This window comes from Chironomus tepperi, unplaced genomic scaffold (genome assembly GCF_022539635.2).
Source record: "Chironomus tepperi strain 1889 unplaced genomic scaffold, CSIRO-AGI_Ctep_v1 contig_364, whole genome shotgun sequence".
NCBI lineage: Eukaryota > Metazoa > Arthropoda > Insecta > Diptera > Chironomidae > Chironomus > Chironomus tepperi.
In genome coordinates this window covers 2,731,331-2,743,971 of record NW_027226486.1, presented here as the reverse complement: position 1 = coordinate 2,743,971, position 12,641 = coordinate 2,731,331, and positions in this window count along the sequence as shown.

Below are 12,641 nucleotides of genomic sequence, written 5' to 3'. Positions count from 1 at the left end.
TCATCAACATTTTTCGGGTTTACATTAGAATTGGCTTCATTATCAAAATATCGAATTTCACGTGACTCATGATGAACATTCCAAATACATCCAAAGTCCATGGAATAATTAAATTGATAATTTTTTATTGGAAAAATAGCCATAACCAAAAATTTATAATCAAATTATTCGGGGCTTCATAGAAGTCCATGATGAATAGTCATCGACATAAATAACAATCATATTAATGCACAATTTGTTTTTAAAATTAGCAATAAAGTTGAGTTGTTTAAGAGAATATCAAACAACATATCAGCAGCTAATTAACAAGAATGGTAAGGATATAAAAATACTCGGACGTGGTCTCATAAATATTGCATTTAATAATATTGAATGAATTTGACTCCATGGTAATCGCGCGATGCTGAATGAAGCATTAAAAAATCACAATACCGGATCAAATTTTGCATTTTTTTTATTTTTTGTTGTGTCGGATCCTTTATTAAATTTCTGAATATTCAATAGGCTGTCTAGTGATGTCTTGTACAATATTGTTGGAAATACCTTTAGCTGTTGGGGATTTAGAAGATCAATGGATTGGGGTATTGTGGATATTAATTGTTAAACAAGTGTGGAGTCACCTAGTCATCGCAATTAAGCCTTGACCTACAGTTTATAGCTGGATTCAAGATATTCCATATCATACTTAATCCAAAATTGGCAGAACTACGGGGAGTCCGATCTAAACATCTAAACACGTATAAAAAGACGCTTTCGCTGAAAAGGATGATTCACCTTGGATTCATCGTCAAAATAGAGTCGTGCGAACATTAATTAAAACTTGCTCAAATGCTAAGCAGCACTGCATAGTTACCAGAGTCTTCAAACTGTTAATAACAATATGTTATCGAGACTTCGACTTACAACGGCTCTATGATAGTCCAAAATGTTGGCTCTTTATTCAAAAACTGAGATTAGCGAAGGGTGCTTGGTGGTAACCGACATCTTAGTGTTAATACGCCTCAACGAAAACCGCACACGGTATACGCTTCGTGAAATTTCCAGTAGTAATCTACCTGGAAGACACATGCATAGTAAAAGACAAAATTCAGCCCAGATTTGCAAATTAAGTTCAAATTCAGTGAAATCCATTCTCAGACCAGAGTAAAGAAAGTCTGGAATCGGATTGTTCGCCTCTTTAGCGCCGTTCACCTTCCAGAACAGTAGCTTAAGTGACTTTGGATATAATCTTTAGAAGCATTTACTATGTTGCAGAATTAGACCTGATTATGCACCAGCTAAATCGTTAAGTTGGTCTAAATGGCCTTCAATCCTTTGGATACGTCTCTGATTTGTAGCCCATGGATCCCCACTGTCCTTTTGGATCACAAATGACCTGTAGGATCAAAACTGACTTGTTTGATTACAATTGTTTCATAGGATTCCAAAAGATCTGTAAAAATCATCGACTAAAAGAACTAGAAGACCAAACCTGATTTGCATATCGCACAGCCGTTCACATACGCACTCACACTACATATGTATGTACTTCGATCATTCCTATTAAATTCATGAATTTCACTTTTTTTGTTCTCACACATTAAGTCTTATTCTCACTTATAATTCTCAGACCATAACCTCTTAGAACTTATTTAATCTTCTTCATTCCTTCTTTTATCCAACTCGACAAGCTTTTAAATACTCATAAAAATATATATATTTTCATTATGATAGGAATAAGAATCTGAAAGAACTAAAAGATGAAGAAGAAAAAAGAATCTTGATTGCACTTAAGCAAGTAACACTTTTAATAAACATATTGTGACTTGCAATTTTATGATCCATCATTATATCTTCACATGTACACACATCACACTGTTCACATCATGCATTTTTTTTTACTTCTTCTTCTTCTTCATCATTGTTGTTGTTGTTTCCATTCTTCATTGAGATTTAATGTCGATTTTATGACCTCATATTCCATCAATTTTTCGAGCATTTGAAGCGCGGTATATTTTTATACTTGCATAATAAAGATAATTGAATATAAAGAAATATACCATGAAACTAGAGATTCCATCTTGAGCACTTCCATTCAATGAAAATCGATAAAAATGTTTTGTTTCATATTTTTTTTCTATCAAAATGGGAACTGAATATGTGCTATATAAATTTTATTAAAGTGCACAATAATTTTTTTAGTGGAAAAATTATTGATTTTGGTTGACTATTTTATAGTCATTTGAGAGTGTTGAGGTTTTTGAGGATTAAAAAATTTATAGCTTGTAATTTTATGCATTTTATTGATTTTGCAGTGGAACTGATAGTTTCTTGGGATAATGTGAAATCAAATTAGTAAACAGGTAGTAAAAATAAATAATAAGTTATAATCAGGTTTATAGAAGTGAGGAATTCGTATAGACCAGAGCCATTGAAGCATATGGCATTGGTTATTGGCAAAGGATAGTCAGCAATAGAATAGAATTACTCTTGTGTGGATAAAAATTGACAAAAATACGTCAAAACTAGTCAAAGGCAAGTTAACGACTAGTTCAGTGGCGTGCAACCTATGTGTCGCGACACACTTGTGTTGTTCTAATGTTGCTCACCATTGATCTAATTCAGTGTTGTCTAAACTGTTTGTGATTTCAGTCGGAGCTAGCCACAAAGGTGTGCCGACAAAAATTGCAGTTTGCTCATTATTGATCTAATTAATGACAAGTTCTAACGAGTTTTTGTCCACTCGGGTTGCCTGAAACTCTTTAATGATCTAATTCTTAGGATTCCAAATTTTCCAACGAATTTTTAACGGTCGTTTAAATTCAAATTCTAATCAGAGCGAATTCGTAGGTTCATTTCTTTTATGGAGCAAATTCATAGTTGTGTACCCTTTCATTAATAAAATTGTGAATTGTAAGTAATTTAATTCATTATTTTTCAATAAATACATAACTTTACAGCTTAAAGTAGTTAGAATAATAACAAATAAAGCATTTACAATGCTATTCAGTGCTAATATAGTTAAACTTTAAGTAGAACACACGGAATTTGTCGAATGAAATAGTATTGCATTTGGAATTGAGGATTTGCAAGCGATAGCCAACAATAAAGCAAGCTTTAGTTGACAACTACGGAAGGTCATGGATTACAATTGATCTGCACATCTTGCGAAGTAACTAAGTGAGTATACAAACTTTGCAAATCAAATTTTTGACAATTTTCTTTCAAAGTGTTAGTGTTTACAATGAATTCAAATATTTGACATCAATAAATTAAAGAAACAATGAATTATTTATTGATAACCGAGGAATAACCATTCAAACCCGGCCCCTGGTTACTTAACTTATCCAGGATACCTCCTCTTTCCGGGTTGGTAGAGCTATCTAAAAATAAATCAATTACTTTAACCAAACTGCCTAATGTTGTCTTTCCCAACCCTATTCTAGGTGCAACAGAGCTGAGGCAGGGTTATGCGGTGTTTCCTAAGATAACCATGCCTACCTAAACCCGGATATTCCAAGTAGGTTAACTAGCCGACCTCCAACAAAGCAACAACATACTACTCTACATAAAAAAGCATAATTACAGCACCAATTATAGCTAAACACAAAAATTTAAAATCACAATTGTTCAATTATTGTCCCACTCATCCCACATCCGACGCTAAGGTGTGAAAACAACTCGATGACAAATTTACACTTCGGCATTTCCCATAGATGTAAAATAAATTAATATTTCTATTTACACAGCAATCTAAGCTGTTCAAATTAGCAGGACAAATAATGAGTAACGATCATAACTATATTGAATATTTAATAGACAATTCCCGACATTTTAGTCAGTGTAAGATAAAAAAAAAGTCGAGATGATTCAATTGGCACCTCTAGTCATCAACAGCGAGATAGATATTTAGATATATAGAGTATGTATACATACATATATTAAAGTTAAGACCATCATATGTACATACTTTCATTACATTACATTCAATGGATACGAATAGGAAGAATAAGAGATGAGTAGTAAGAGAAGAAAATGGATGGAACAATGAAACTGTTGTGAAATTGAATGATTTATGAGTGACGGAGTCAAAAGGAATTTAACATAATTATATAATTGTTAGAGACAATTCTATGAAAATAGAAAGAAAATCGTAAAAGATAGATAAAGGCATAATGTTGAAATGGTAAAATTGAGAATCATTATGATTTATGGCTACATAACATTCTAATTCTAATATGGATGTTGCAGGCTTGATAGTCATTCATCAGTTGAACTGAAAGGAAAAAAGATGAATATGATAATAATAATCATCTATTACTATTGTTACATTGTACATTATAGTCATGAGCACATATGTGCTGTATATGTATACATATATATTTGGTCAATTTTATGGATTAATTTTCCAATTAATTTTAATGGTAATAAAAATAGTTTTCTATAAATTGTCAAATGAACAATTAAATGGCGAGGCTACCATTTTTGGCATTTTTGTGCTTCTGAAAATTTGTTTATTATTTATTGAATTAGTTGATTCCCGAGCGGCACTGGTCTGGTTGGGTAGGAAGTTGGACAGTCGACTCAAAGGTCCCAGGTTCGATCTCAGGGAATGTCAAGTTGGATTAGGGAGTTTTTTCGCTGTTCTAGTTACTTTAGCTTGGTTTGTGTCATTCGCGACACTCAAATTGTGGCTAGGTAAGTGTCATTGATATAACTTTGGTTTATCTCCAAGGAAGGCAGCATAGTACAGAGCTGGGGAAAGCACATCGTCCATTGGGACAAAAATAGTCATTAAGACACTCCATTTTGCCTTTAGTTGATACCAAATGTCTTCTTATGACGTCCACGATTACTTCCTTAGTGTAGCTATGCTCCTATGTGGGACTTAGGCAACAGCAAAATGCTTTCCATCTGATTCTAACATACAAAGAGTATACTCACATTAATAAGCACATTCAGAGCATGCTTATTTCATACAAATGAGCATGCTCATAAAAGTGAGTATACTCAGAGTATGCTCTTTGTCTGTTAGGACTAGTTACCTAGTTTGTACAAGTTATCAGTCCGCACATTGGGCTGACAGATGGAATCCAGCGATAGATCCAGCTTTAAGCGTCATCTGAGGGAGGTCATGGATCACAGTTGAACTGTACGGCCATCGAAGTAAGAAAATACGTTGAGCTGCCATTCATTCATCACTGTTTTGTGCCAAGTAGCATTTGAACCTTCTTCTCACAGTTTCCCTTGAGAATCCCATCCAAGGCCTGTCTACCAAACTTGTGTTTCTTTCCCAGTATTCCATATAACTCTCAAAAAACGCTTCCATTGTGTCGCTCGGAATTTAATTATGTATTAATTAAAGGAAATGTTGATGAAGCATTTTCGACATGCAAGATTAACTTTTTTTTTTTGTTACAGTTTATTGGGGCTAATAGTTTTGGGAGGTCTCAAATTATTCAAATTTATTTAATTAATAACAAAGGCGCAATTTTTTTGGTTAGTTATTTTGAAATGGTAAATTAAATTTATTGCCTTATGGCTGTTGATGTTTAGTTCTGACAAAATTAAAATTTGTCACTCCTACTTGGGCTGGAAGTAATAATTTATGTAGTTTTGAGTTCAATTGTTATTGTTACTTTATGAATCAATATGGAAATTATTAAATGCGTCGTGGATATTTGATTCTTATGTGGTTCAGTTTGATTGTTTCATGTCCAAGACTGATTAGGTCAGCATGACTTTGTCTTACGTCACCAAGTAACTTCAACTCACAAAAAATGCACATTAACATCCAAAAATCCAAGAATGTACGTTAATATGTCCATTAATCATCAAAAATTCTCCGAAAATTGAACTCTGAAGAACTGCAGATGAAATCCAATCAAGCCCAAGTCGGCAATCAAGAAAAGCATTCCAGCGAAATTCATCAAGCCTCTCAAACGACAGCTTCTGTCATTGGTCATGACCAATTTCTCATGGTTGCCATATTTGATACAAAATCAACATGCATTACCTGATTCATGAAGAATCTTTACAGTTTATTCATCATTAAGCACTTAAGTAGCTAATATTGGCATTAAAGTTATTCACAAAATTTATTATTCATCATTTTAGCACCTTTAATTGTGAATTAAAGAGACACGCCAAGCCCAGCAAATAAGTGACAATTAATGCAATAGTCAGTTGCAAAACGAGTGCGTGACACAGGCAAAAACCGTACAATTTTTTTGATAATTTGTATGGTTTTGTAAGAAAAGCGCAGACAAAAACCGTTCAATTGTTTGATAATTTGTATGGTTTTGTAAGAAAAGCGCAGACAAAAACCGTTCAATTTATTGGTAATTTGTATGGTTTTGTACGAAAAAACGTACAATTTCTTGATAATTTGTATAGTTTAGCAAGAAAAACCGTACATTTTATTGATAATTTGTATGGTTTTGTAAGAAAAACGCAGACAAAAACCGTACAATTTCTTGATAATTTGTATGGTTTTGTAAGAAAAATCTACACATTATCAAGAATTTGTACGGTTTTTGAATGTGACAAGTGCCTGTTTCGCAAATCCACTTGAATATGACGAGCACTAAATTCCCCCTTAAGGTGAACATCCTTAAATATGCTCTAGAATATTAAAAATAATTGAAAGCTTAAATAACTTTAGTCAACATAATTCTTGAGCAAAAATTCACCCTAAAAAGCAGCATTGAGAGGACAATTTATCAAATTCAAGACTTGCTCTTTTTTTAGACAGCAATTTAAGTGATTTATATTCGCATTAAACAAATTGAGATGTTTTTTTTTTCTTGTTGTTCTGTCGGTGACTATTTTTAGTGTGACAATATGAAATAAAAAGATGCGTAATTTAAATGAGAACTGAAAATGGGGGATGGGAATAGGGGTGTCGATTATTTGGGTTTTAAGGATTTGTACAAATCCCAAATACTTACTTGTACAATTTCTTCCAGATGCAAGTCAAATTTTAACCATATATTGCTAATATTGTAAATCTTGTTTAAAATCCTTAAAACTGCGATTTTCCACTTGAATTTTCTCAAATAGGTTATAAAACTCTCGAAAACGTGAACCTTTAAAAAAATGAACAATTTCTTAAAAATTTGAAAAATCCTGACACCTCAAATTTCAATCAAAGTGAAAATTTATGGAAAATTGTAAGTTCTTGACTGGATTTTCCTACATTAAATTGAAAAAGTCTCGTAAATGGAATTTTCACTATGTTATATTGGTATTTACTTTAAATTAACCAAAACAAATTTTCATATATGATAAAAATGGATGCATTTTCAACTACGGGCCGGCAAAAAAATGCCGATCTGTAGTTTTTTTTTGGCCAACCCTAGATTTTTCTTACCAAATATTTATGAAAATATTAATGAATAATAAAATTTTGAAGAACTAAAAAAATAATAATATGAAAAAATATAATAATAATATGGGAGAGAAGATTTGTACAAGTACTTGGGTCCAAAACCCAAGTATTTGGGGTACCCCAAATCCTTACAAAATACCCCAAATCCCAAATACTTGGGATTTGTAATCGACACCCCTAGATGGGAAGCAGGTGGACATCATCTTATCAGTACCCTAAATACAATGAGAGAGGAAAAGTCACCCGTCATTAAAGAAATTTGTGATGTCGGACATTAATGACTCTTTTTATTTGTGTTTATTTGTCCCAAAACGGAAACAGCAAAGTGACACACAATTGACAGTGAAGATAGTTTAGAGTATGCATTAAAAAAAAAGGCCACATATCTACAAAATTGGTTGAAACTCATGTCGAATATCCTTAATTTCATTCCCATGTTTACGCTCGATGTCAAATACCTTTTTTTTGTTGCTGCTGCTGATGCTTCCATAAAAAAGCAACAAAATAAATTTAAATATTATCAGGAGGGGAAAGCTCTGCTTTTTTTTTTTTGATGGAGCATAAACATTTTTTTGTTTTTTTGTTTTGAACATGTTTATATGTGGAACTGATGTTATGATTCTAGATATTTTATTGTATGTATTTGTGGATGGAATTTTGAGAATGTTAAAGATGTTAAAGAAAAATTCAATATTCAATGGAAAATTCACTTTTTACCGGTTTTCAAGATTTCAAATTTTATAAATTCAAAATTTAACGGTTTTCAAATATTCAAATTTAACGGTTTTAAAAAATTTTTTAACGGTTTTCACAAATTCAAATTCTAATGGTCTTCAAAAATTCAAAATTTAACTGTTTTCAAAAATTAAAGTTTAAAAATATTCAAAATTTAACGGTTTTCAAAATTCAAATTTGACAAGTTCAAAAATGAGAATCTAAGGGTTTTCAAAAATTCAAAAAATTCTTCAAGAATTTTTCAAAATCCAAATTTTAACGGTTTTCAGAAATTCAAATTCCAACTGTTTTCAAAAATTTTTTAACGCTTTTCAAAAATTCAAAATTTGTCGACCTTCAAAATTCAAAATTTAACAATTTTTTAAAATTCAAATTTTAACGGTTTTAAAAAATTCAAATTCCAAAAATTTTTAAAAAAGTTGAATAATATCAAAGCAATTTCCCCATTACCAACATTAAAAAAAAAAGTTGTTAAACATTACAGATAGGGATTTCAATACCGAACCGAATTTTCAATACCGGTATTTCGGTATTGAAAAATCTCAATATATACCGGTATCATATATCCGAAATTCAGACCAAATTGTTGTCTAAAGTCACAAAATTGGTAAAATTTTGGGTTCCAAAAAATTTCCGTTTACTAAAATTTTTAATAAGTCTTCAAACTATAAATTTAATTGTGAATTATCAAGTAAAAAATTACAAAAGTCCTCGTGTTATTGATCGAGGGACTTTTTTTGTCCCAGCGATCAGTAATTGATTAACAAGTCATTTCCAGACCTAAAAACCAAGATTCAGTAAGATCCAACTTCCAGACCTAAAAATCAAGATCCAGTAAGATTTTCCAAAAAAACAAGATCCATATAAAACTTCCAAAAATTTAAGAACTTCATTTTAACGGATTTTCATAATTCAAATCTCATAACGGTCAAAAAAATTCAAACATTGTTCAGTAAACACTGTAAAAACATCGACAAACATTGAAAAACACTGTAAAACAATTTTTTTGTTTTTGTTGTTGTTGTAAATCAAATGAAAAACTGTTAATTATAGTATTTATGCGTTGATTTGAAACTTCTAAATGACCGATAACCCAATAACTCGATAGAACTAAGCTATTAAAATAAACTAGAGCTCTCTACGATGTCTAGTTTTCGAGATCTCGCGTTCCAGCCGAACGAACGAACGAACGAACGAACGAACGAACGAACAAAGTGCATTATTAAGCTACCTTTTTGAAAACAAGTTTCAAAAATGCGCTAAAAACCTTAAAAAATTGTTTCTTTTTTAAAAATTCAAATAATTTTTAAAATTTTCCATTTAAAATTTAAAAATTACCTACAAAATTAAAATTTTCAATCCCGATCCCGACTTTTGAAATTTTCGGGATAATATTCAAATTAATGGGAAGATAATGTCCGCTCGATGATTAATTTTTACGTGTTTTTGTAAACTCAAAAACATTATTGTGCATATCAAAATGATGAAAACTAAAATCAGTTAAAATAATTTTCCAACAATGTTTCAATATAAAATTCATGTGTTAAGTTTAATACGTAATTTGACAAAACGAGTATAAATAATTTTTTTGGTTATGTTTTATGAACACCAACGGCCTATTTCACTAAAGTGGATTATCCTCGATTTCGGATTATCCACTTCAATTTTTTAGAAATATTTCCAACATTTTAAGAGTTTTTAAATATATATTATGTGATACTTGTAGAGTACACATAAACCTATATTTCCGTATATTTGGAATTTTGGGTTCTCAATTTTTGACAAATTTATCGCAATGATTCCGGTAAATCTTCTAGATTTGACTGAAAATTTGAATAATTAATTCATCTTAAGAGCCACCAAATTTCAAAATATATAGAATTGTCACAGCTGTGTCAAGTTATTATAAACTAAAAACAAAAATATTAAACTTTCTTGAGATATTTTAAAAAAGTGGATTAAAATCGAGGATAATTAAACAGGCCGCAAATTCTCAGCGTTTCATTAAAGAAAAAATTTAAAATTTACCGATTACTAAAACTTTAAATTTCCCTTATATTTTCCCAAAAGTTGTTAAACATTACAGAACAAAAATATACATTTTTTAATAGCAAAACGTAGCTCCATTTTAAACTCTTTTGTAATATCAAATTTGATATTATTAGCAACATCGAGACACAGATGTGTGAACTCGGAAATAAATAAAAGTCTACAGATAAAAAAAGGTAAGTAGTAAGGAAAAGAAAGGGTTAAAGATGTATAATAATTTCTATGGAAAATATCTTTATTTCCAAAAAAGCAGAAATGTTTGTTTTTTATTTTTTCTATCTTTAACAAGCAGAAAGGGGTTTTAATGTATGGAAAGGATACGTTTTACTTCTTCATGCTCGACTGAAAATACCTAAAAATCGAGAGAAAGCGTTTACCTATGAAAATTTTCAAGTGTAAGCGGAATTAGATTGTTATCGTAGCTCTATGAAATGCTAATTACAATTTTACCAAAAGATAGCAAATAAATTTTCATTTTTACGCCTTCTTCATGTAATGAAATGCGTTTTTAATATCCTTTTGTCTAGTCTGCAATGCAGGAGGATTGTTTTTCAGGAAATCTTCATTAGTTGAATGTAGTGTTTTAAGATTTAAGTAGGAGGGTGTCTATAGACATTTTGTTTTTGTTTCTTTAGATCAGTGATGGGCAATCTGTGTGTCATGGCACACTATGTACTTAGCATTATGTGTCATGGCACACTATGCATTTAGCACTGTACACTATGTACTTAGCATTATGTGTCATGGCACACTACGTACTAAGCACTGTGTGTCATGGCACACTTAGCACTGTGTGTCGTGTGTCGTGCCACATTTAGCACTGTGTGTCGTGCCACACTTAACACTGTGTGTCGTGGCGCACTAAGCACTGTGTGCCCTCACTATGCAAAATGGTGTGTCATGGCACACTATGCGCACTGTGTGTCGTGGCAACTATGCCTTACGGTTATCACATTATGGCATACGGCATACGGTTTATGTCACTTCTAAGCATCGAGCCACACAGTTTGCCCACAACTGCCTTAGACACTGTAGGATGTAATTTTAAATGTCAATCGATTTATTAGAAGTCTAATTCTTGAAGTCTTGTCCATTGAATAGCACTTGAAGGTGTTTTTTTGAAAGGTATTCTATTTTAAATCTAGTATGTACTTATTTTGTTGTTGAATCAACCCAAGTTTTGGCTATTTTGTTCATTTATATGGAATTTAGTTGAACAATAAGCTTAGGTTGAGTCTTGAGTAGTTGAATGACTGGGAAGTGTGTTTTCATCTTGTAAAGTTTTTGGTTATGCTGGGAGTGTATTGGATATAAGTTTTGTTATGAAAAGTCATTTCTAGTAATACTACGGTTATTTTAGAGATGTTTAGGTCTTCTTCCTCGCTCTCTATTGATTACTTCTCTCACTTTAGTACTAAGGATACTAGTAGCAAGTACACTTTAGTACTAATTAACTTTTAGTACTAAGTACACTTCAGTATCAAGTGCATTTTAGTACTGACTAAACTAAGTACTAAGTACACTTTAGTACTCAGTACATTTAGTACTAAGTGAATTTTAGCAATATATAATCTAAAGTGCTAAGTGTATTTTAGTACTAAATACATTTTAGTCCTAAGTACGTTTTAGTACTAAGTACACTAAAGTGCTAATTACACCTTAGTACTAAGTGCATTAAGGAACTAAGGACACTTTAGTACTAAGTACACTTTAGTACTAAGTACACTTTAGCACTAAGTACACTTCAGTACTAAGTACACTTTAGGACTAAGGACACTAGTGCTTAGAACAATTTAGTACTGAGTTGTTTACCCCTCTCATCAAAATTCCAATCAAATATGCACCTTAACCAAACACTTACAGAAGCATTCCTAACTTGACATCCATCCTTACCCTTCAATACTTCACCCACATTTACATTACAAGACAAGCATGTATTAAATACTCACAAAAATAAAAATCATTAATGAATCGAAGTTTTTTGGAAGTAAAATAATAAGGTAGATGCGGGTACTGAAAATGAAAGAATATTTACTTAAAGTTATCAGACATTATAATATTTATGTGTAACATCCAAGTGCTAAAGAACTCAATACTTTTATTTGGGTCTCGTATTCAAGATTTTTCCCACCTCCACACTTCCCACATCGATATCAAATGGAGGCAATTAATTTGGTATTTTGGATATTTGTTTACTCAACCACTTCCATTTCAACCAAAATATAGCAAGGCAAATTGGCAGGTAAAAGGGAAATAAAGGAGTACAAAAAGGATCTCTGATAAGCAATTCAAAATAACAATAAATTTTATTCACGGAGCATTAAAATTTAATAAATGGAAAACTTTCCATCGAGTGTTGAAAATTTGTTCCTTCTTATTTTTATCAGAGTGTGGCCGTTTCAAATTCGAGTTTTTCGACATTAGATAGTCGAAAAATTCGAACATTTTAAACTCAAAAATTTTAAAATAAAAATTTCCGTTACGAAGA